The sequence below is a fragment of the Rhyacophila brunnea genome, unplaced genomic scaffold (genome assembly GCF_057557595.1).
Source record: "Rhyacophila brunnea isolate RB1 unplaced genomic scaffold, BYU_Rbru_1.0 scaffold_7, whole genome shotgun sequence".
NCBI classification, from domain to species: Eukaryota; Metazoa; Arthropoda; class Insecta; order Trichoptera; family Rhyacophilidae; genus Rhyacophila; species Rhyacophila brunnea.
Genome location: NW_028233339.1, coordinates 13698243 through 13724792, shown reverse-complemented (window position 1 = coordinate 13724792; position 26550 = coordinate 13698243). Strand labels below are relative to the sequence as shown.

The following is a 26550-nucleotide window of genomic DNA, read 5'->3' as shown; positions in this document are numbered from 1 at the left end:
ATGGAGGAACTGCATTGTATTATTGATTTATATTAATAAGCCGCAATATTTTTGTACTTTTTCCACTTTTTTATTTAATAAATATGGACCGGTTTCGTCCTTTAAGAAGATTTATATCATTGAAATTTAGCTCGATAAGTTTTGTCAACGATGTAAAATAAATTGTTGAATAATTTATGATATTTACGTATATTTTATTTATTAAAAAAACAACATAAAACTACTTAGAAAATTAAAATATTGAATCGAATCTCGGTATGGTCACGATTAGGAATTCCAATCCCGGGATCCCGAGCTATTTTCGATACCTATGAATCCCGGGATTGATGAATATAATCCCGAATCTTTCGGGATTAATTTTTGTATCAATTTTTATGGAAAATAAAATAAAAACGAAAATGTAACAGAAAAAATACTTTTAATAACAAATAACTACATTAGAAATAAACCGAGTTTGAATGAAGTTTGATTTATACCTACTTATGTGTAAGTTGCCGATTCATTTTATTTTTTCACATAAATTAATGAAGTTGAGAAAGATTGGAAAAAAATAATGCTTTTCACTATTAACAAAGTAATTCCACCATGATACGAGGGTGGGTCAATAATTCCTTAGAAAAAAGCATTAAAACAGGTTTTATTTTTGTATTTTTTTTTTATTTCTCAACATAACTTCCTTGGAGCTCAATACACTTGGTTAGACGTTTCTCAATTTTTTTTAAACCGTCAGAAAAATAAGTTTTCGGAAGGTCCTCAAAATAAGCATTTGTCCGATCGATGACTTCTTCATTTGAAAAAAAACGTTGTCCACTTAGCCATTTTTTTAAGTTTGGGAAAAGGAAAAAGTCACTGGGGGCTAAATCTGGCGAATACGGTGGGTGGTTGACCAATTCGAACTTCAATTCTTCAATTTTAGCCATTGATCGTAAACATGTGTGAACACGGGCATTGTCCTGATGAAAGAGGATTTTTTTCCTGTTTAAATGAGGCCGTTTTTCTTCAATTTTGTTTTTTAGCTGGTCCAATAAAGATGCATAATAATCCCCTGTTATTGTTTTTCCTTTTTCCAAACAGTTAACGAAAATAATTTCACGTGCATCCCAAAATACAGTAGCCATAACCTTACCAGCTGATTTTACGGTTTTCGCCTTCTTTGGACATGGTTTGCCTTCGCAATCCACTGCTTTGACTGTTCTTTCGTCTCGGGAGTATATTGGTGTATCCATGTTTTATCTACAGTCACAAAGCGACTAAAAAATTCATCCGGATTGCGTTGCATGAGCGACAACAGGGCTTTAGAGGCCACCACCCTACTGCGTTTATTGTCGACTGTGAGCAAACGCGGCACCCATCTTGCAGAAATATTTTTCATGCCCAATTTGTCATGTAAAATAGAAATGACGCTACTTTTTGAGATCCCTGTAACCTCAATTATTTCACTCAACTTTAATATTCGGTCACTTAACACCATATCGTGGATTTTATTGATCATTTCTGGTGTAGTCACCTCTACAGGACGTCCTGAGCGTGGTTCATCCTTTGTTGATGTACGACAACGTTTAAATTCATTTAACCAGTTATAAATAGTTGCAAGTGAAGGAGCAGATATGCCGTGAACTAAATCCAACTCATTTTTTATTTCCTTTGCTGTTAACCCTTTTATATTAAAATGTTTAATAACAACTCTAAACTCAATTTTCTCCATTTTCCATTTTTCCATTTTCCACAAGCAAATTTTTTTTTTAAATGTACGAGAAACACACAACAACCCGACCAATCTGATTGAAACTTCGCAGCATACTGAATCGGTAGTGCCGCTGCATGAAAACAAACCGCTTACAGTACTAGTCGCGCCACCTGTCGGCTTTTCTAAGGACTTATTGACCCACCCTCGTATCATACATTTTACGGCAGTTTCACAATTTGCTGACTAATTAGATTTATGAAGCGGAAAGGCCATATGTACACCATGATTTGCTTTACTATTTTAAATCTTGCTAACCCATTCATTAAGTCTTTACTATCAGAAACAGCAATCTCATATTAAATTCACATTATTATTTATATTACAATATTATTTACTCCATTAAACTTATGTATTTCCAAGATTGAACGTATACAATATTAAAAATAAATGTCTTAAATAGTATAAATTATACTAAATTTATTTTTGGTCGATTTTATCAATGTTATTTGTAAATATAAAAATTTTATATTAACAATGGAAAAAATGCCAACCTTGGGACTAGTCCCGGGATCCCGGGATTGTCAAATAATAATCCCGAAATACCGGGATCAGAATTTTGGCTCGGGATTGGATTCCCTAGTCACGACCATACAGTAGATCATTATAGTACCTACGTAGTACGTATCTCCTGCATTAATATTTTAATATTTGAGTATGATTGTTGTAGAATAAAAAAAATACAATAAAATTAGTTGACGACGACAAAAGAAATTCTTTTGTTGATAACAATTCAAATGTATTTCAATTATCAAGAAAGGCCTACAAAATCTGAATGGAATTTTAGTAAGTATTTTCAACAAATATTTTTCAGTAGGTATCGTGGTAGTTGGAAATTGCAAAAATTACATATCTACATAACAAAGGTTTTTACTTTACATAATTTAGAAAGGTATGCTTAAAATGTGAAAATTGTATATGACGTAGGTACAAAGCGCATGTTTTAAATATAGCATTTGTATACGAAAGATTGGAATACCTGGTACACGCACCACGCACAAGAGTATTATCCTGTCTACAGCCTATTTCCTCCGCGGTAGGTACTCATACTGATAATATTTTAAATGAGAAAGTATGTTTTTTAATAAAAAGTTTTCTACCCTTATACGATATAGCCTAAGAGACGGTAGAGCACCACGCATGGCTGTGCACAATATTAAAATGAATATTAAATTATATAATATTATGAATGCCTACGGGGCTGGTTTTATTAACAAGGTAATAAATTTATCTTCTGAGTTGCTGAACAAAATTAAAATGAATTCTTTTAATCGTTTTTCATTTAATAATCAAAATTAACGTGTACGTATATTTAAAGCAGTTAATTAATAATAGGTACATAATTTTCTTTTATAATTTCCATGTAATGTATAAAATGGTTACGCAGATGCCACAGGCTGAATTATAAATAACCACAGCATAGACTAATATGATAATAATTACAACATAAAAAGAACTTTTTATATACCACGTTTTTAAATTTTCTGTTGAATCATATAAACTTCATGGATGGGTAATGTTAATATAATACAGGTGTACGCTCCAACTGCCGACAAAGATGACGATATTATAGAAGAATTATATGAACAGATAAATGAAATTCTAAAATCGACGAAAGATAATGAATTACCTTGATTATAGGATATTTCAACGCAAAGATTGGTAAAGGTATAAGTGGAGAGTTAGTAGGAGAATTTGGTCTAGGACAAAGAAATGATCGAGGAGAAAGATTACTACAATTTTGCTAGGAACAGAGTATGGTTATTTGTAACACATTATTCAAACTTCCAGCAAGATGATTGTATACATGGAAATCCCCACAAGATGATGGCAATAACATTGTAAGAAATCAAATAGACTATAATATAAATTCGCAATCGCTACAGAAATAGCGTAACATCTACTAAAACTTATCCAGGTACTGACACCCCATCTAACCACAATCTTGTTGTAGCTACAGTAAAAATTAGATTAAAAAGATTACTGAGGGAGCCACGCGCAACCCAACATGTTGACATTAATCAACTGAAAGATCTCGAAGTCAAACAACAAGTAAAAATTGCACTGAACACAGAAATAGAACAAATAAAAACATCAGTCATTACATCCTCTGACATAACAGGCAAGTGGGACAGGAGAAAAGATGTATTCTCCTCCATATCTAATAATCAATTAGAATATAAAATAACAGCTAAGAAGCAAAAATGGATGACAGATGAGATTCTGTCTTTAATGGACGAAAAGAGAAATGGAAAAATAAAAATGAAACTCAATATAGGAGAATTCATAATACCATAAAAAGTTAAATTCGTACAGCTAAAGAAGAATGGATGTCCGACCAATGCAAAGAAATTAAAAATCTCCAACGAAAATACAATTCCTTTAATATGCACAAGAAGATAAAGGAAACATTGGGAATTACGAGAAGAACCTCATCAACTATCTTGAAAGACGAAGATGGGCGTATTATATTAGATATAGAAAAGAAGCTGATTCGTTGGAAGACATATATTGAAAATCTGTTTGATGATGATAGGGGACCTATTGGCTATACTTTTAATGAACGTGAAACAGCCCCATGCATAAATAATGCAGAAATAATAAACGCAATACAAAATTCTAAAAATGGCAAAGCTGTCGACCCTGATAATATTTACAATGAAATGATCAAATTATTAGAATAAGATGAATTAGAAATTCTCGTTGATTTGTTTAATAAAAATTACGAAACGGGCATAATTCCCGATGATTGGTTGAAATCGACATTCATCACTCTACCAAAAAGGCGAATGCAAAGGAGTGCAGTGAGTTTAGAACAATAAGTTTGATAAGCCACATGTTAAAAGTTTTATTAAAAATCATCCATAATAGGATTTTTCGAAAATGCGAAGAAGACATGGATGACACACAATTTGGCTTCAGAACTGGTTTAAGCACTCGCGAAGCACTTTTCAGCTTGAATGTTCTAGTCCAAAGATGCCTAGATGTTAATGTTGATGTTTATATGTGTTTCATCGATTACGAGAAAGCATTCGATACTGTCAGGCATCCTAAACTTCTCGAACTCTTACAGGAGAAAGCCATCGATGCAAGAGACATTCAACTGATAACTAACTTATATTGGAACCAAACAGCGAATATTAATATCGAAAACGAAATCAGTGGAGAGGTAAAAATTTGTCGCCGTGTAAGACAGGGGTGTATATTGTCACCTCTGCTATTTAACATGTACTCAGAAGCTATTTTCAAAGAAGCCTTACAAGGTGAATCAGTGGGTATTATGGTTAATGGCAAACATATTAGCAATATATGACATGAAGATGATACTGTGCTGATTGCTGATAGTTTAAAGAGTTTATATCAACTGGTAGAAAAGGTTAATGTGGTCAGTAATTCTCATGGTTTAAAAATGAACATCAAGAAAACAAAACTATTACTAGTATCAAAAATAGCGACACCAGACACCAACACAAATTTTGTCATTAACAGCGAACCAATCGAACGTGCCACCCATTATAAATATTAAGGTACATGGTTTAATGAGAAATGGGACCAGTCTCAGGAAATAAAAACTAGAATTGAGATTGCAAGGAGTGCCTTTCTCAAAATGAGACGCCTCCTTAGCAATCGAGATCTTAACCTAGGTCTAAGACTGCGTATGGTACGTTGTTATGTTCTCTCAATTCTTTTCTATGGTATGGAAGTATGGACGCTAAACCAAGAGATGTCACGGAGACTTGAAGCTTTCGAGATGTGGCTGTATAGACGCATCCTCAAAATTCCTTGGACTGACCGGGTGACAAATGTTGAAGTTCTCAATCGAATGGGGAAGGACCGAGAAGTTCTACGTAGTATCAAAACCAGGAAACTACAGTACCTCGGCCACATTATGAGAGACCAAAAATACAGCATTCCCCAACTTGTCATTCAAGGAAAGATCAATGGGAAGCGTAGCAGAGGACGGCGCCGCATTTCGTGGCTTAAGAACCTCCGTGATTGGTACGAGTCTAGCTCTACTGAACTGTTCCGGGTAGCAGACGACAAAGATAAGATCGCCTTGATGGTGGCTGACCTCCGCTAGGGGATGGCATAATAAGAAGAAGTTAAATCATATAAACTTCTATGTATTAATAAAAACTTTTTATTGTACTTGATAGAAATACTGAATAAATAGAGAATACTGAAATGTCATTTTGACATTTCATATTGATTTCCATAGTAACGCACGTATATCAATAATTTAGTTGCTAGGACCCCCTTAGCAACCAACAATAATAACTTTCCATACAAAACAGAATTAACAGAAAATGAATTCAACTCTGCTTAAAAATGGCCAAAAGTATTAAAAGAATGCATTGTCGTCGTGTTCTGATATATCCTAAAAGTTTCAAATGTCTAGCTATTCGAGAAGTTAGTTAAAAACCTTCAATCGTCCAGTACAAATCTTGGACAAACAAGAAAAAAATTATACTGGAGCTAATAAAAACGTGGTCAAATGCGAAGACCAGTCGCCTTAGAGCCTAGACCAAGACTTTGACAGTAGTTCTTGATTTAATGATATGAAGCTTTTAATTGCTAGAAATATAAAGCTCCAGAAAGTTTTCAAGTATTAGCAAATATTAGATGCGCGTTGCATTAACGTGACAAACTTTAATGCATGGTATGATACAGATTTAAATATTGAAAATAATATAAGTATTATGGTTTATCCCATATTTTGGCCAGAAGATTTACGCACTTCCAGTATTTTTGTGTCTCCTGTAAATAACTCTACATATTTAAAAGGATACATATATTTTTATTGATTATGTTAAATTATAATTTAAAGAACAATATTGAATTTGAAAACAATCTTTCAAATCAAAGTTGATGTCGTTTCACCGATAATATTATAAAGTCACAATTAAAATGAGAGGAAAATTATTTATAATCAACGTTAAATGAAAAAAAAAACTACAAAGACATTAGAAATATAAACACACAATGAATGAATGCTTTTAAAGCACTAAAAGTTTGTTTCTTTCGTATCTTTGCTGCTAATGATTGCAACCTTGATCCATTGGAATAGCTCTATTGTTCATTGTTATAAGACCACCAGAAGTCACCAGCGTAATCCCGAAGGGGGTCAATTTAGTGAGTGTTACTACTTAAACTATCTCCAAATTATATAATGCAGTAGGCGGTATAATTTTATAATATTCCATCTTATAACATACACACACGTACACATTAGAGATGTTTGTTCTCAGAACTTCTATTGTTTCGGGTCTGATAGCAGTTCTAAAATCGTAAGATAAAAAAACGTTGCTGTAAAACTATCATATAGTTTTTTCCAATCACTTTCATACCTTATAGAATACCTATCAAAAAATACAATATACTAAAAGTGGGATAGTAGAGTTTGTGAAACGAAGTGCTGTTTGATCGTAAAAATGTCAAAAAACAAGAAAGTTTTCGAGAAAAAGGTTGATGTACTGGATTTATCACAGTAGTTTCTATTTTGATACAATAAACGCCGTAATGTACGCGTACCTTATATTAAAATTGAGAACGTCTCCAAACTAAATTCATTTTTTACAAGTGGCTTGTATGTTAAAATTTCACTTTGATAAAAACGCGAAATGGTCCCATATTTTCCAAAACTATTCTTATGGAAAACATGTTTAGACTAGGTATATTGTTGAATAATTATGTTTTATAAAGGATGACGTGTACCTATGTAGGTAGTCGTGTAGGATCAAAAAAGGAACATTATATTAAATGCCCATGATTTAAAATGATAGTATCTATGTAAACATATGTTATTTTTTCTTCTGTGCTGAAGTGTAAATTTTATTATTGCAAAAAAACAGTTACATGATTATATTACACTCAGAATTATACAGAGAAACAATAATAATGATAAAGAGTAATACAAAATAAGTGACAAAATGTGTAAAATTAAATGATATATGTACATTATATTCATGGCTCCCACAAGGGAGGGGGGCTGATAAGGCTGTAGCCTGGGGGCCCGGCGTGGTGAGTCGACTAAATAAGTGAGATAAACACACATTACAAATTTTCTCTAACAGTAAAAAAGTCACTATTTTCCAATGGTTATATTTTTTATTATGTGATGTGCGATGTAATTTTAAATTAATTATTAAAAATACTTTACCATTAATAAATTTTACCATACACGCCATTTAGAAAACGCTACTGTAGAGTGTAGAGCGTCACACTGCCTTTAATCTTGGCGATAGGTAGGGGGGCCGACAAAGATCATAGCCTTGGGGCCCGCTTCAGGATGTGGGGGCCATGATTATAATTATTATATAAACCAATAAAATAACAATTATTAAACTATTGATATATTAGGTTTCCCCAAGAATATAAAATACCTCCTAAAGTTCCCTGGGTACTTCAAGAGTACCCAAAAGCAGCGAGTGCATTACATCTTTGACGAAAAAGATTTTTTGCTAATTCATTATATTTTCGTTACAATTTATTAAGTCTTTACTTGTTGATTTTTATTTACGTCTAATACAGTTTCGAATACACTTTTATTGCTAAAGATTTTTCTAATAGCGTTGATGGGATTTTCAAAATGATGTCTATTCAACAATGATTTGAGTTTCCCCATCTCCACCCGCCATGTATATGTAGCCGCGGTTTGTGCACAGCCGCCTTCCATGACGCTATAAACGTGTCAAAATGAAAAGATTTTAGTGCCAAACTTCCTTGTACTACTACTTGACTGATGTAGCAACCATGCACTTAGGTGCTTAAAGAAAGAGTTTTAGAAAATAAAAATAATCTTGACTTGCTCTGCCGTCATTTATCTTTAATGAAATGAAGTGTCCTCTGTACCCGTGTACAACTCTGCCGAAACAAAGGAGTCAGGAGTTGAAAGTGATGAATCAAAGAAGGGATCGGAATTATTCCATCCTCCATATGACGCAGAAAATTTTTCGAATGCCTCTAAGTTGGCATATTAATAAACTATGGTTTTTATTAAACAAATAATTCACAAGATTTGATAATATAACATTCTTACTAGAAAAAGTCCCGCCCGAGGTCGCACTTACTTTTTTTCAAAGATGTCTTCTGGTAGGTAAGTTTCTGATGTGTTTTCAAATTATATATGTTCAAAATAATATCACATTATTAAACCTTGTTTATATTAAGAAGTCTTTAATACCTACTAAAAAAAGTATCCTATCTATACTAAAAAAAAACGAATACAAATTTTTATTATATAAAAACGCGGAATTTTGGACATTATTTTCTAGATAATTCCAATATTAAAATAAATATTTTATATTTTATTGCAAAATAAATAATTTATTTTCAGAAAAAAATTATTTTAATGGGATTATTAATAATTATAAAATAACAATGTAGGCCCTAGGCTGGTAGTTTTAACTGTATAATACGCTGTATTAATATTTTGTAGATCGTGAGAATTTATGAAAATACAATTATATTTAACAATCATTTTCATCCCAGTAAAAAAATATTAAATCAATAGTGGTAACCGAGTGCTAAATTTAATGATATTCACAGAAGCAGTCGTACAAATATATTAAACACTGCATTTGATAAAAATAGAAATGCTATTACGTGTTTTACCACAAGGCCATGACACGAAGATGTAAACTTCGATTGTAGCGTTAGTTATTGCTCGTACTTCGAGTGCAATATGGTAAACTGTTTGTAGAAAATAATAATTTTTGCATATTGAAATAATAATAATTTGAACGAAATATGCATTAGAAAATCTTCATTTATTGCCGTAAGGCGTAAAGCATTCAAATATAATCAATAACTAGTACTACCATCATAATTTGCAATTCAGTACCACGGCCATTAGATATAATTAGCATGTTATTTAAATGTGATAATTAAATATTAATTAAAAGGTCCGCAGTGAATGGGATAACCCATTCAAGCTTTGCAAAATAAATGCCATATTATTATAATATTGCTCAAGGAAATTATAGAACGCATTATCGATTGATAATAATTATTAATCGATTCATGAAGTTCTGCTGTGTTGTGAACAACTGTGTTGCGACACTAGTAGGCATGGCCCCCTCATCATGAAGCGGGCCCCCAGGCTAGAATTTTTGCGGCCCCCCTACCTATCTCTCCTTTAAAGGCAGTATGACGCTCTACAGTAGCGTTTTCCAAATGGCGTACGCAGTAAAATTAATGTGTATGTTTAGTGTTTTTTTGTATATTTTAATACTTACATCCATTTGAATTATTATGGAGTTGTCGAGTATCCATACACAATTAAACATTGTACATAAATTGCGTAAAAATATTATTGAAGGACAATAGCGCCGCAGGCGACTCTTTTTTACTATAAGAGTAAATTTGTGATATGTCTATATCTCACTTATCTGGTTAACTCGCCACGCCGATCCCCACCTGAGCCCGGGCCCCTAGGCTAGAGCCCTGTCAGCCTCCCCTCTTGTGGGGGCCATGCTAGTAGGTATTGCACAGGCTAGATGCTTTATGCTGAATAAATATTAAACTCATATTTCTATAATTCCAAGTAAGTATAACAATACAATTTGATTTAAGAGGGTCAAGCTGACCGTCCATTATGTAGAAATTAAATAGGTATTTGTAACCTTTTATTATAATCACAATATATGAATTACTTTGTGAGTATTATACCCATTACATTGATTTGACCATTGAACAAATAGGTACAAGGAGCAACTGGGAGATAAGAGAACACACCAAGCAGCCTCTCATTAGGCTGAGAGTGAAGAGGCGACGTTGGACCTGGCTCGGCCACGTGCTGCGGATGACAAAAAAGAACCTCAACCTGGCTCGCCTGTTCTTCAAGCTGACCGCATTCCGGCATCCTAGAAGGCCGCTAAATATTATCTATAGAGTGTATACGGCGGAACTATGGGATTCTGGAATGAAACAAAAAGACCGACGAGCGACAGGGATTCTTGGAGACGCGGCGTGGTGTCCATATGCTCCGGATCCGGCTCCAAGAGATGGATATAGCCGAAGAAGAAGACAAGTTAGTACCTCTTCGGTATGCTTACATACTGTAGTCTAAAAAGAGATATATATTTGACTAAATCCTTTTTAAAATTTGCAACTTTGTAATTCTTGGTAGTGTTGACATGTGTGTCCCTGACAACTATCTTGTAAATCGAGAGTATCAGTTGTTTGTGCTCTTGAGGTGCAGGTCTAACCTGCCAGTTGTGATGCCAATAGGGAGAGCAGTAATTATATTCAATCAAATCGCTTCGTACCTATATGATATATTCCATCCACGTGAGAACGAGTTTAGGTGGACGTTTTTTTTATAAATACTTAAAATAGGGTGTACTTAGTTCATTCGGCGTAGGTCCACTTTATTATTTTTATAATGAATATATGTTTATTGTTGTTTTTTAACACCTTTTCTATGTTTTTTTATGTCATGTTGTGAACGTCATATTGATTTTGTAATTTATAAACTTCACTCACTATATTTATGTAAATAAATAAATTTGAATTTGAAATAATAAATGCCTTAACGAGCGGAAATGAACTAAGATGGTGAAATAATATCAAATTTTATCATTACAATAATATTAATAAAATGTACCTACCATGTTAATTATATGCTTTAAAATGAATATTTTAAGAAGGTTATATTGTAAAAAAGTTTCTCACTATGTTTGATTTTTTTCCATCAGAACTCCTGGATTATACCTAAAATAATATAGGATTATTTCGTCGAACATTCTTTATCAGGCAGTAAAAAATTGGCTTAATCTCTTTTTGGAATATTATATTCTTAACATTGAGTAGGTGACTGCGATTGTGTCAGTTGGATTTTGGATAAAGGGTGAAATTGAAGACTGTTGACGTAACAGCCTAGTGGGCGGGTTCGGTCTCTTTAATTCAATCGCGCCGGTAAACACTGTCCGTTCAGATTTACCGGTAATTAAATAAATTTATTGCCCACGTCAGAGCGGACACACGTTAAACTTTCGGCTGTCTCTGTGAATGAGCTTTTTGGGGTACGGTGAGAGATGTTAGTTATTTCAGCAACGTTTTGAGTTATGCCCGCCCCAGTTTCGGGTCATAATGAACAAAATGTTAGATGCTTGTAGCACCGCGGCTTATACGCTGACAAATAAATACAGTTTTAGTGCGTGTCAACCGGATGTCCTGTTTTATACAAGTATGTAACGGTTGCAATAAAGATTGAGAAAACAGATTGAGATTTTAGGTTATCTGTACTGAATATAATTAGTTGCATTAAGAATATGTAGGAATTGGACATCCTACTATATAGCATAACTTAATTAAGCATTTAAAATAAAAAATATAAGCCACAAATTTTGTATGTATTGTAAACGGCCACGATAACTGGCGTAAAACCATTACTTAACTATAATGTAATATCGCAAGATCATATTGATTTTAAGTTTCGTTTAAAATCGAAAAACAAAACCTATTGTGAAACAAAGCCATTTATGTATGTCAATTGAATTTCAAAACAATATCTATCGTTTTCTTGCAAAACAAAAACTCAACAATCTTAGGTTTTCATTTTGTAACATGTAACTTGCATGTTGATATCATAAGACTAAAAAAATATTATGATACGGTTTTCTTTTCTTATAAATACATCCCCAAAACTATATAAATGTATGTTATTTTGTCTGATTGACCCGTTGTAAAACGTCCATTATAAAGAATAATAGAATAAAGCGCTGGAAAAAAATAGTTGCCCATAATGAAAATATTTCATTATGTACCTACCTACTATAATATTAGGATATTCTTTTTGTTACACAATATGTACTCACGTTACAAGCCTAAAGTGTGTCGATTCTTTAGAGAGTTTAGGTTAACGCTATTCTTATTTTTCTCTTTGTATCGTCGTCTATCGTAGGTTAGAAAAATAATTAAAAAATCGTACTAATTCCATATATTTAAAAAAAATATATATTAGCAGATGCGTCTCTGAAGCCACGGATGCGGATGGAGACCTGAGCCTGATATACGTCAATGATGTTGTTTTGATCAATTTACCTTCGACCTAGAGCACGGAGTCAATACGGTCTGCTTAGCTCATTGGGTGAACCTGCTTCCTTGTATATAATTAATATTTTTTTGTATTTACACTTTTCTACTGTTTAATACTGATCTATTTTTTTTTAATATATATTATGTAATACTGTTTTCTTAATATTTCTTTTCTTCTAAATGTCATGTTGTGAACATCTTAAATTAATAATTTGAAATGTTCACTACCTATATGTAAAAATTAACAAAATTTGAATATGACTTACAACCAATCCTCGTAAAAGTATGTTGGTAGATCTCGACTCTGTGGAGGTACATAATATGCATATGAGCAATAATTGATATTTATTTTCATTTGTCTTAACTAAAAATGGGATTTTTCGATGATATTAATTAATTATGAAAAAAAATATGATGATACTCAATAAATATTTTTTTTATACCGATTGGCATAATATTAATATTATGTATTTAAAAACAAATTTATAGCTGCAATACGATAAAAGTAGAATTTGTAGATATTTGAACGCTTACTATATATAGCGTAGAGTCAAGTCAAGCTATAGCTCAGCTGGGGCACGGTCTAAAACGATAGTGACTACGCGACGCGAAGATTGTGCAAACGACGCCTGCAGAACAAAACATAATTTGTCATAAAAATTCAACATGCGTCCATTTAATGTTGTGTTTATTATTCTATTAGTAGCAATAATAATATATTCATTGACAAGTTTACTTTTTCAAGTAAATGGGTAACGTTTTTTAGTCATTTTTACACGATTTCAGAATTAATACCCCCGTCGCCATCACGAAACAATTCGACGTGTCCACAGCTCGAATTTCACTCTCCGATTGCCAGCGAGTCCAAAATTTCGTTGAAAATTATTTGCCGTTTCACTGAAGTATGCTCTTAAATTTCACAACCAATATTATTCATGACACTTGCATGTATTTACTTGCACCAATATTGTATATTTAAAACTATCGCGATTATAATAACTGTTTCACGTAAAAGTACTGACTATCTCACCAATCGCATTATTCAAGAGTAAGCGAGGCACGATGTTATCATCGTATGGTACTATTTGACAGGTCGTGAAAATCGGTTAACCTCAAAACGAGTCTCTGCGTAGTGTTTTTCGTTTTTTACTGGAAGGTTCGTCACTATCGTTATACTGCGCAAACGCAGATATCTCACAGTCCAATTGTCGTGTGAAAATTTAGAAGCTTCTAAACTCTATTGATCCATGCATCAATTTTGCAATTTTCTCGATAATAAGTGTTTACACGTCATTTTTTTAAATTATGGATGCGATAATTAGTAGTTTTTTAAGTTTCTATTTTTTTTCTACGATTTAAAAAAAAATAAGATTATTTATGTAACAAATAGCTGAATGTTTCTTTTAAGAAGATGATTTCTAAAACATGCTCAATATATTTAAGGAAAATTGCAAATACGTCAAGTATACCTAACAATATGGCCAAATGTCTCAAGCACACGTCGCCTACTTACACGTTTTGTTTTATGGGCGTCCATAAACGAATACCTTCAGCGATTTAATTAAATCGAAACCGGCCAAAGAAACTTTGTCACAGAAGACGTTTATTTTCTTTCACGCTGTTAAATTTACCGCAATATTCTTATTTAAGTAATCATTTAAAATCAAACGGCGCACAAGTTTTTTTCGCTCGTTTTTATGCGAAGCGAAAATGGAGTAAGTAAGTATTAAAATATTATACGAATGAAAGGACTAATAATACAATTACTTTTGAGAAAGTTTCCAAAGTTTGAGCACTATTTAATGTTATGTAAAATACGCAAGGCCTGCGGATTATTACTTTTTAAACTTTTACCCTCTCAGAAAATACTTTATTAAGTGAATATTATTTTCGTTGACGATTTCTCAATTGATACCTTATTATTAAGACGATACTTCAGTGAAACGGCAAATAATTTTCAACTATAGGTGCGACGAAATTTTGGATTCGCTGGCAATCGGAGAGCGAACGTCAAGCTGTGAACACGTCAATTTGTTTCGTGATGGCGACGGGGACATTAATTCTTAAATTGTGTAAAGATGACTATAAAAGTTACTCATTTACTTGAAAAAGAAAACATGTCAATGAATATATTATTATTGTTACTAATAGAACAATAAACAGAATATTAAATGGACGCATGTTGGATATATATTTCGTTCGGCACGCGTCATTTGCACAATCCACGCATTGCCTAGGCACGATCTTTTTAGACCATGCCTCAACTGAGGTATAGCCTTAATGTATTTGAAATCTAAAAAATGATTAAAATTCGTCTATGAGCCATTAGAGCCTAGGCACATACATTTATTAAGACGTGTACATAAATATATATATCTATATAAGAATGAAAATTACCATTTCTACTAGAAATGGGAAAACTGGTCGATTTTGAAGACTAAGTATACTTACTACCAGTTTAAAAAAATACTTAGTTTATAAACTAGTTCCAAAATCCTTACTAGTATTTGGAATACTATATAGATCGTTTGGCGTGCGTATGCGACAAAAGTTTCATACTCAACTGAAACTAAAACCAACTCCATATTATTAGTATTTTGAAATACGTATCGGCTCAGGGAACTCAGACTGTGTATTGGCTTCAATATAATCGTTAAAAATACGCCGAGCTCCGCTTATCGAAAAGTCCCATTTATTATAAAATTTTAAATTTATGAGTTGTTTTTCTGTTTAGTTACAATATTATTGTTAACAAAAATGAATAACAGTGATTTTTTTTAAATTTTTAACATGTTTTGAGCGGTATATAACAAGCCCAAGCCTGTGCGTCATCTCACCACTGTTCTGCGACACAAAATTTATGACATATTATTCATACATTCGAACGAAGACTAATAAATTAAAATATACATATATTCAAGTGCTATTTCGTTCGTGCGCATTTAATGTCAATAGTGTTGAAAGTCTACCAACTGGCAAGTGCACAGATCAGCGACTCGCGATGATATCATTACAAGTTTTTTGGAATAAGTTTATTGGGCCACAAATACTAAGTATGGGTAGTTTCATCCGAAACTTGTGTACACAAACTGGTGACAGTATTTCCAACTCACCTCTAATTTCTACTCCTACGTTAATGGGCTTCCACAGAGATGAAATTATATTAACAGAGTTTTTAAAAGGAATGGTGCGCTATTATTCACCCATCGCATTGAGTCCGTTCAATGGTGAAGCTGAATTGTGTATGTAACGCCGTCATTACCATAGAAATAGTAAGCTTATCAAAATTGGTGTTTTAATTTCTCTATTTCACGGAGATAAAAAATAACATCGGAAGTTATTGTTATCTAACTAATTATAGGTACCTAAAGATGATGTTAACACTCTTAAATGAATAGAGAAGATAGACCTCTAATAGAAAATAATTAAAAAATGGTTGTCTCATAATTTTGTGTGGTCACTCGAGTAACTCTTTTTTTTCAAACAATTAAGACATGTAGATATCTCAATGTCTTAGAGAAGAAAAAGATAATAATTATTATATTATATATAGGCAGTTGCAAACCCTGATGTCCCCATGGTATTTGCAATAATGTCACGTGGAAGCAGACAGGTCATACACTACCCAGAAGCGATAAATTCTAAAAGGCGGGAAATAATAATAAAACAATTTAATGCGAATATGCAATATGTACATACAATGTCAAATTACATAAAAATGAGTTTTTTTTCATCGGCAGCGCTGAAAATATTGTTCCAGGGTAATAACTTACACGTCAGTAGTTATTTTGTATATTTGCCAATTTTACTGAATTGTGTAATAAAAGCAATAATATAATATAGTAGATATGAAATGTATTTATAATTTGTGACTAAAAAAAGAGGGGTGGCATTTAATATAGAGATATAACTGGATATTTGTATTAGGTGAATAAAGACATAAAAATGCTAGACGTGTTTGAAATATGGTGTGAGTGATAGCTGTCTAGTATATCATGTTAGAAATAGAACCAATGTCTTGATACTGGAGGAACTAATCATTACTGAAATACTGTATTAAACGAATCTTCAAAAAGATAATTGATGTAGGTATATGAAAAGAAAAGATGGAGAAAGCTCATCCAGAATTCAATAGTATTGTATCATGAATGATAACGATCCTCTGTCATAAGGGTTTAGACGAGGAAGAAAGTGGGAAAACAAGAAAGTAGTAGATGGTATGTAATTCAGAATTTTACTTTGTAACTGCTATGTTGCTTTCGCATATCGGTAAGTTTTTTTTAAAAGGTTATTTTTGCATATCTTCATATTTTGGTAATACTGTCCGCCGACGTTCCGATAAACTGATGGAGAAGGTAGTGGCCACTAGCAGAGTCATGTCATGAAAAAACGTGGAAGGTTTCCGTTTCATTTGAATCACCGATTAAGGAACAACACGGGTAGGGATTGCCATACCGAATAAATATATCAATACCGGTATTTAGATATTTTTTTTATTGAATACCGGTATTCGTTAAAACATATTATAAAGAAAGAAGTACCTATCAATAAATATGATAATTAAAATCTATTTAAAACACTATTTTATAACAACATACCTACCCTTATTGTGTTGACCTTTATAAATATGTATAGAATATAGATCATAATTTTTTTGAGAACTGCTAATTTTTACAAATACTATAAGTCCGGGTACATGAAAATTTCTCTCAAATTCACTGTTTGTTGGATGTACTACCAACGTTGGATCAATAGTTATAAAATAATAATTATTGTAAATATTTGACACAAATATTTTCTTTTTCGAAATATGTTAATACATCGACAATTCTATAAGTATATTTGAGGGATTTTGTTTTAATATTTTACGATATGTCTGAGAAGAATTCTGCAGTTTTTTGGACATATTGTCAGGCGCGGACCGGACAACCTGGAGAGACTGGTAATTTTGGGTAGCCTCCAGGGAAGGCGAAGCAGAGGAAGAGCGTCTGCGCGATAGAGCGACTAAGCGACCATTCTGCCCTGAGAGAAGCAGAAGATCGAGAAGGATGGAAAATCTTGGTTGCTCAAAGGATGGCGAAATTTAAATGTGGTCACGATCCTCAGCCATGAGTGCACGACCAAGAAGAAGAAGTTTTAATATTAATATAATAAGTCCAAGTCAATATATTTGCGTTTTGGCAGCATACAATTTATATACAAAATAGTACTTAAAGTAATGAAAAAATAACATTAAATAAATTTTCGAAAAACATAAACATGTATGGTTTTTTGATACCGAAAATACCATCTTGGATTTGTGAAACCGATATTTCGGTATCGATAAATAATTAAATACCGGTATTGCAATCCTACAAGTTGCACGAAAGAATGGCAGAAAGCTGTTGTCGAAGGCATCAAACAATTTTCAGTCAGTTGCATCTCTCAGCATCAAAGATATTATATTTCACTCAATGAGTAGGTAATTTATTGTGTGAGTAGTCAGCATTATTTTTAAGTATATTATTTTATTAAATTGCAGTTCAAATAATTTATATCAATGTAACTTTCAGAAAAATATTTTCGAAACAATTACATTATAATATTATGTAAGTAGGTAAAAACTCACCCCAATATATAAAAATATTTTTTTGAAAAATGTGCACCATATTCTAAGAATATTAAAATTGTTTATTTCACACCAAAATGGATTCTATGTATGCCGGATTTTGATGGAGCCGACATGAATAACGCTATCTATATCAATAAAAGTATATAGCAAGATCGTAAAACTCGAGTAAAGATACTGACTTACACAGAAGGTATCTTTATGGTTCATCCCCCTAATACAGTAGCCTAGAAATCCTGGAAAAGTGATGATATTGGGAAAGGTTTATTAGGAAAATATTTTTCACTTGCAAATTACGCGTAAAAATAAAAAATATTTCATGGAATATTAGATGCTTTCAATATGAGAGTATAAAGGCAATAAGTAGATATAATAATCAAAAAATTACAAAATTAAAAAAAAATATTTTACGTAAAACGTCAATTTAATAATCATCATCTTATACAATAAGTATTTATTTAATCTGTAACGTAATTTAGTGTCACATATACATACAAGAATAATGATATTATACAAAATGATAATATAATTTAGGTATCTATATTAAATTCCTGCGTTTTTAAATTATAATACATTGTATACCTTCTCATATTTTTAATCTATTGCATTTTTTACCAAAATAAATATTCACTGGATCATTTTTTAAATCCACAAATTCGTTTGTTGACTTTTTATGTTTTTATACGAAGGTAGCCATTTATATTTCGCGAACAACTAACAAAAATGATTTTTTTATCAATGAAAACAGTTTTATTGTTTTTCAAAATATTCTCCACGATAATTTATACAGTTTTCCATGCGTTTGAACCAATCTGAAAAGCAAGTTTGCCACTTTACATAAGGTAACTCCAAAACATGGTTTTTGAATGCATCAACCACCTCTTCTGGTGTAGAAAATTGTTGACCACGCAATTTATCTTTGACTGTCGGGAATAAAAAGAAATCATTTGGTGCCAAGGAGCTGTACGGCGGATGAGTTATAAATTTGATGTTTTGAGTACTCAAATAGGCGCTTGTTTGAGCCGATGTGTGAGAGTTCGTATTGTCTTGATGAAGGATGATTTGACGCCGGCGGTTGCTTTACCTTATTTCACCAAAAACTTCTGGCAAACAAATGGTTCTGTACCATTCAGAATTGACAGTTCTACGATTTTCTAAAGGCACAGTTGCGGCATGGTCCATTTTTCCGAAAACAACAGGCGACCATTTGCTTCGAAGTGCTTGAGCGCGAGCAACTTTTGTTGGTTTAAGCTCATTTTGGAAGACCCATACGGTCGACTGCTGTTTACTTTCGGGCTCATACGTATAGATCCAAGATTCGTCACCTGTAACAATCTTATAAACGTTTTTGAAGCACCTCGATTGTATTTTTTTGATCATTTCATTGCATTAATCGACACGCGCCTTTTTTGTGCGATTGTCAAATTATGCGGGATCGATCGCGAACATAGCTTCTTCACGCCTAAATGTTCATGCAAGATCGTATACACGCTGGTGTTATTAATGCCCAGAGATGCCTCAATCTCACAGTACGTCACATGACGATCTTGCATTGCCAGTTCACGCACAGCATCGATGTTTTCTGAAGAAACAACCGATTTTGGACGACCTTCACGCGGTTCGTCTGTGAGCAAACGAAGACCACGATAAAATTCTTTGAACCAGTGATATACCGTAGCTTTTGATGGTGCTTCGTCACCATATAAACCACTAGTAATGCACTGTTCCCACGATAATCCACGTCGAAAGTTGTAAAAAATAATCGCACGAAAATTTTCACGAGTTAATTCCATTTTTGGCCGAGATAAATTTTTCAAATGAATTAAAAAAAAATAAAAAGCGTCTGTTTGTTAAAACGTTCTAAGTATTTTTGCCGTTAAAAATGTCAAAATTCAAAATACAGAAGTCAAATTGCACCTAGCAACACCAGTGTTGCCAATTCCCGAAATATAAACGGCAACCTATGTATAGTATTTTAATCAGGGAACTCAGAAATAATGGGAACAGAAATACCTAACGGTTGTGGAGTAACAGGGAACTGATGTCGATTGTGAAAGAATATGGCATAAACTTAAACACGTGTCAAGAATACGCTTGTCTTTTGTTCTGAAAACTGCTCTCGAAATATGCACTGACGCTCATTTAATATTTGTATATTTGAAGGTTGCAACACACACCATTTCACGTCTATAATGTGTGGATCATTTTTGTAAGACACTTACACATTCAAAACTCTGCGTCAAAATGTCATGTATGATAATCTATGTATCGGAATTTTATTGAATAATCTGTTCTGTGATTTTAATCCTCTTAAGATTCATTTTTCTAATATTATATGCATTTTCCCAATTTTATTGAAATATACGCTTATAATTATTTTGTAAATGCTATATACCAACATAATATAATATAAACTCAATAGTCACTATAACGTTTTAAAAAGTTATCGATTTAATAAAAAATAGCGTAGGTACTTTATAATTCCAAAATTATTTAAATGTGTTTTAACCAAAACTATCGTAGCTTCCGTCTGGAATATAAACAAACGGGAACAACTGAATTTTCTTGTGATTTCTGAAATTCACTAAGCGAGTTAAGCTGTGTTGCCAATTATAAAATATTGTCAACTTGATTAGGGATACTACTTTATGAATTTTCATTCTTTAAAAATAATATTTGAAATCCTTTGGTATATTAATTAGTAAAAAGAATTTTAAACATAAACATTGCATTTTTAATGGTAAGGTGGATTTACGAGTAGCATTTTAAAATAAAATATGTAAATGGCATTTTATTTTGTCTGTCTGTATTATTTTTGTAGTTAATAATGGTTCAGGTGTTTGTATTATTGATTTTGTGCAACAGGTGTTTTTCGTTGGATTTTTTTTTACTAATATTTTATTAAAAAACTGATATAAGCATCGGTGGTTCAATGGTAGAATGCTCGCCTGCCACGCGGGCGATCCGGGTTCGATTCCCGGCCGATGCATTTTGTTGCAATTGATGAAAAAAAAAAATATTTTTTTTTTTAAAATGTCTATAAAATGCATCGGCCGGGAATCGAACCCGGATCGCCCGCGTGGCAGGCGAGCATTCTACCATTGAACCACCGATGCTAGTAATCAAACTTTAAGTCATTAGATTTGCAAGATTTTCAAATATTAGAAGCGTTACAAGCAAGCCTCATTCAGTGAAAGGAAGGCACGATCAATCTAAGTGAACGTTCGTAAGTACCTAGGTATATACATATTATTTTAACATCATTGCAGGATACTAAAACATTTGGATAACGAGCTCATAAATTATAATATTAAATGCACAATCGTATTAATTAATAGTTTTGGAACTCAAATTAAATAATCACCTAATTCAGTAGTTCAGTGCTAATCAGGGAACACAGAAAAAATGGAAAGTGCTCCTTCTGGGCGTAGTAGTAACAATGTTTAATTCTCAAGGGTGAATAAGTATAGAATTAACTTAAAGACGTGTAAATGAATATATTATTATTTTAAATGGTTATGTAACCGAAATAAGTATTGAATTTTGGTAACATGACCTGACTGTCATTAAGCCATAATCAAAATTCGGTTTCAAAATCTTGCTCTATGGGGACTGATTTTGCATTTCTATCTTATAAATAATATGTTATGTGGTGTTAATCAAGCATATGACTTCAGCTGACTTACGTAGCTTTTACCAACCTTTATAAGATTGTTGCAGAGAAAAACAGGTCGTATCAATTGTACATTAGTGTCGATTATCGCAGTTTGTTTAAAAAATATATAATGTTATTTATCTTGTTTGCGTAGGTACATACTAAATCTATTTTTATTATTTTAACCTAATCTGAAATTGAGATTTCAATAATATCGGTATTAAAAGTAAACATTTTCTATAGAAACAAAATGAAGTGTCGGATAATTCTATAAACAAATCACAAAATATGCGTGAGGTTCGATAGTTTTGTCAGATAATAATATGATATATAAAGCAACGCCAAGTGAGAAAAAACGATGAAATAGGCTTCATGTAAGAGTAATCTGAAATAATAACGGTGCAAATAAATAAATTTACCTTTATGTAATTCGTGCGCAGTAAGCTGTTCCATTATAATTGGAGACAATAACGATGATTTATATTGGTGAATGAAGTAGTGAATTGATATTATGCTGTGGGTAAAGTCAATTTTATTGAGAATACCCTCGACGTACACTGAACCATCACTGATAATATAATATAAGAATTTCAGTTACACTATGAGAGAAGGGATTGACTACAAAACAGATTAATACATATAAACATAAACGCCATGGCCATGGACAAAAGTAATGAAGCAGGTTAGTTTATGGCCATAAAACCCAAGTAAAAAAACCACGTCGACTGTTCTCAAAGAATGAAAGCACGTTACATTAACGGTACAGACGTAATTATTATTGAAAATAGCATTTTATTTAACACGTGTTTAAGTTTATTCCATATTTTTCTACACTCGAGATCTCTAGCCTGTTATACCACACCCGGTAGGGTAAGCAAGTTCCCATTAATTTTGTGTTCCCTGAGCACTATCAGCTATTAAGGTTTGTATGTATTGTGACAACAGTTGACAACACTGCTTAATAATTAAACAGTGTTGTCAACTTTACTGTTGTTGATAAAAACGTACCGGATAGGATAAGAAAATCAATGTACAATATATATTACATTATATAATATTCAATTTATTGTCTTATTAAGTATAAAAAGCTAGCATGTCGATTATCAAGAAAATGTTGTGTATTTTTTTGCATTTTTATGAGAAATCGTAAGCTAATTATGGTGTTGAAAAACGCTATTTGCCAGATATATATTTGTGTAAGTTAGATGGTTTTAAAAAATGTTAAATCTAGGAAGAAAAACGTTGAATGCTGAAGAGAGGTTGAATGTAGGTACCGTTTCCATTAGCTGGTGGTGCCGATGCTACGTGTAACGATATCCAGAATTGGCACTTGGTAGCGGTAATACCGCCGATCTTGGAATGCGCTACTTGAGGAGATATAGACGCGTCATGGGTTGTAGAGCTAAAGACGATGATAATTAATACACAATTTTTACAATAAAAAAACACGAGAACTTCTTGTCCACGTGTTAAAACTGTGAACTAACAACAAACCCCTCCTGTGCAGTTAATCGCACTTCCGCTTTTAAATAAGGAACGCCCATAAATTTATCATTTAATTTTACGCTTCCGTGGTATACGTGTATATCAATTTACGTAATTTGGTGCTTTTTATAATAAACATATGTCTAAAACTATCAGGAGTGATGCATGAATTATTATTAGTAAGATTTTGGTTTATTACGAAGAAGAAAAGAAGAGTTGCATCTTAAAAGAGAGCCGATACATTATTTAAATACGCGTTGCCGCCATGACAGGTACGTCACTGAGAAGTTTTCTATATGCGACTAAAGTGATTAAAGCGACTTCCTGTTATCGACGAGATCTTGTTGTCGGACAGTAAATACGTAAATTGTAAATTATTAATGTAGGTATTGGAACCATAGTATTAATACTTGTGCAGAAAAAGGTTTAGTAGCCCTCATATTAATGATTAAATACGTACTTTTACTAACCTCATCTAATCTATCTGAGAGAGTAAAAGTAAAAGATGTTCAAAATAGATGCCGTTGCTAAAAAAAGTTCGTGAATATGATTTAAACTAAATGGTCATAGTTAGTAATAATTGCTAAAATAAATCTATATTGGCCAGCTGCTAAGAAGTATGTTCAAAATATTAAATATGATCAATATATCTACTTTACCTAAAAAAAATCTAAATGCTTTATGAAAATATTGAAGAGGAAATGCGTAAGTATCAAACTTCAACCTATGAAGAATTTTCCATGAAATTATTTTTATCAAAATATAAAATTTGATTTTACAAAGTACAACAAAATAATCAGATTAAGAACGCTTGAATAGTCAGCAAATTGATCTTAGGAAGCTTTACTACAAAGTTTTAAACAAATTTAATGAAACCAGATATTATTATTTGTATGCCAAGGGTGGAAAGTGTCGTTTGCGATATTTGTCGAACCAGAGGAAAAGTTTTGCAAATTGCATGGGCGATTTGCTTCGTAGGTCAAGAAAAACTACGCTATCTCCGAGAGAAATACGTTTTCATAAATATAACAACAAAATAGTGAACTTAAAATTAATATAGGTAATGTTTATATTTCGTATAAGAAATATAATAAAATAATAAATAAAAATAACTACCTATGTACATTTTTCATCTGAATATATTATTATTATTATTATATTAGATTCTGTTTCAGACTTTAAACCCAACAACGTTCAACAGAAAGTTAAGTTTAAAAATGTTTCACTAGTATCATTGAAAGTGAGCTGATATTATTGTAAACAGCTTATATTTATAACGTTGATGTAAGACAATTTTATATAAATTATATTAAAAAGAATATGCATCGGCCGGGAATCGAACCCGGGCCGCCCGCGTGGCAGGCGAGCATTCTACCACTGAACCACCGATGCTTATACACATGTAAAATCTATTTAAATATAATTCGTAATTATCACCACTCTCGTACTGTTTCAGCGATCATAACATTAAATTTGTTTGAAAGGAGTGTGTTTAAATTTTGCAAGGTTATATAGCAAAGAAAGATTATCATTCAAAGACGCATAACTATAGCATAACGTGTTCTTGTCTTAAATGGATAAATTCAATACCTAACGCTAAAAATATAATATACTTGTCATCTACTAATGTTCAAAGTAAGGAAAGAATGTAATTGGCAGGCAAAAAAACTAAATAAAAAAAAACTTTTAAAATAATTTGCAATATTTTTCATTTACCGCCGTTTAGAATGTGTCGCCCATAAACAGTGCATTCCCTTTTAATTAGATTTAATTTAAAACAAAGGCAGGACTCCCTTATTGGTAAAATGAAAATTAGTCTTGATAATCGTGTGACAAACCTTGGTCACAAGCGAATTAGCTATCGACAAAAAGATTAGCAGTACCTAGAATTTTATATAATAATTATGAATTATCATTTTGTGAAAACTATGTGTTAAATATATATTATATATGAACGGATTTGTAAAAAATGTAAAAGCAGTAGGTATATTTCTTCATTTTGAAAATACAAAAAAAGCACGTTCGCCCTTCTTCTAATCGTATAATATCCAGAGTTTTTTTATTTCAATTTTTTATGCTCTCCATTCGCAATTTCGGCCGATAAAGCGAACACACAAAGCCTTATAAATTATGTACCGAAGTGGATGATATTAAGATAAATCAAAACTGTAGTAGGGCATCAAAGCAATTTCATATCACTCACAATCGCACGATAAAGGTATGCCATTTTATTTCATAACATCCCTTCTATTTGAAATAACAATACAAGTTTTTATTTATACAGTTATATAAATAGATTAGATTGAAAATACGTCGACTTTGAAGAAAATGCTTTCATTTCAACTATTGTAATGGTAAAAGTTGATATTGAAATAAAAAAGAGATATTGGCTGAAAAGTGTAATGCTGTAAACTGTGAAGTGTAGAGCGAGGATTATTTAAATTACTCTTAATATCAAGGCGTGTGATCTCGCTGTCACGTATGACTATCAGTGAAACTTGAATCTATATAATATATAAATAATTATAAGATGAAAAGATCTTTTTATATACCACGTTTTTAAATTTTCTGTTGAATCATATAAACTTGACAATTCTATGTATTAATAATTTAGGACAAATAAGGCAATTATCAACAAATCATTTTTTTTAATATTTTGCAACAAACAAACAAATATAGAATACTGAAATGTCATTTTGATTTCCATAGTAACGCACGTATATATTAATAATTTAGTTGCTAGGACCACCCCCTTAGCAACCAATAATAGTGGATTGGATTACGGATTTCTTCCGAAATAACTTTTCATACAAAACAGAATTAACTGAAAATGAATTCAATTCTACTTAAAGATCGCTAAACGTATTAAAAAAATGCAATGGCATCGTGTTCTGATATATTCTAAAAGTTTTAAATGTTTAGCTAGTCGGGAAGTTAGTTAAAAATCGATTGCAAGATTTGTACCGGATAAACAACCACCGGACAAACAAGAATACGAGCTAAGAAAAACGTGGTAAA

The 26550-nt window shown here is 32.2% G+C and overlaps 1 protein-coding gene and 3 non-coding genes across 4 annotated transcripts in view; 1 reads left to right on the top strand and 3 right to left on the bottom strand.

The window, feature by feature from the left end:
• LOC147064519 (guanylate cyclase 32E) overlaps positions 1–26550 on the bottom strand; it is a 264366-nt gene that overhangs the window by 92891 nt on the left and 144925 nt on the right. The window lies entirely within an intron of this gene.
• TRNAG-GCC (transfer RNA glycine (anticodon GCC)) lies at positions 21311–21381 on the top strand. The gene has a single exon. It is a non-coding gene; the product is annotated as a tRNA-Gly (tRNA).
• TRNAG-GCC (transfer RNA glycine (anticodon GCC)) lies at positions 21438–21508 on the bottom strand. The gene has a single exon. It is a non-coding gene; the product is annotated as a tRNA-Gly (tRNA).
• On the bottom strand, positions 24854–24924 carry TRNAG-GCC (transfer RNA glycine (anticodon GCC)). The gene has a single exon. It is a non-coding gene; the product is annotated as a tRNA-Gly (tRNA).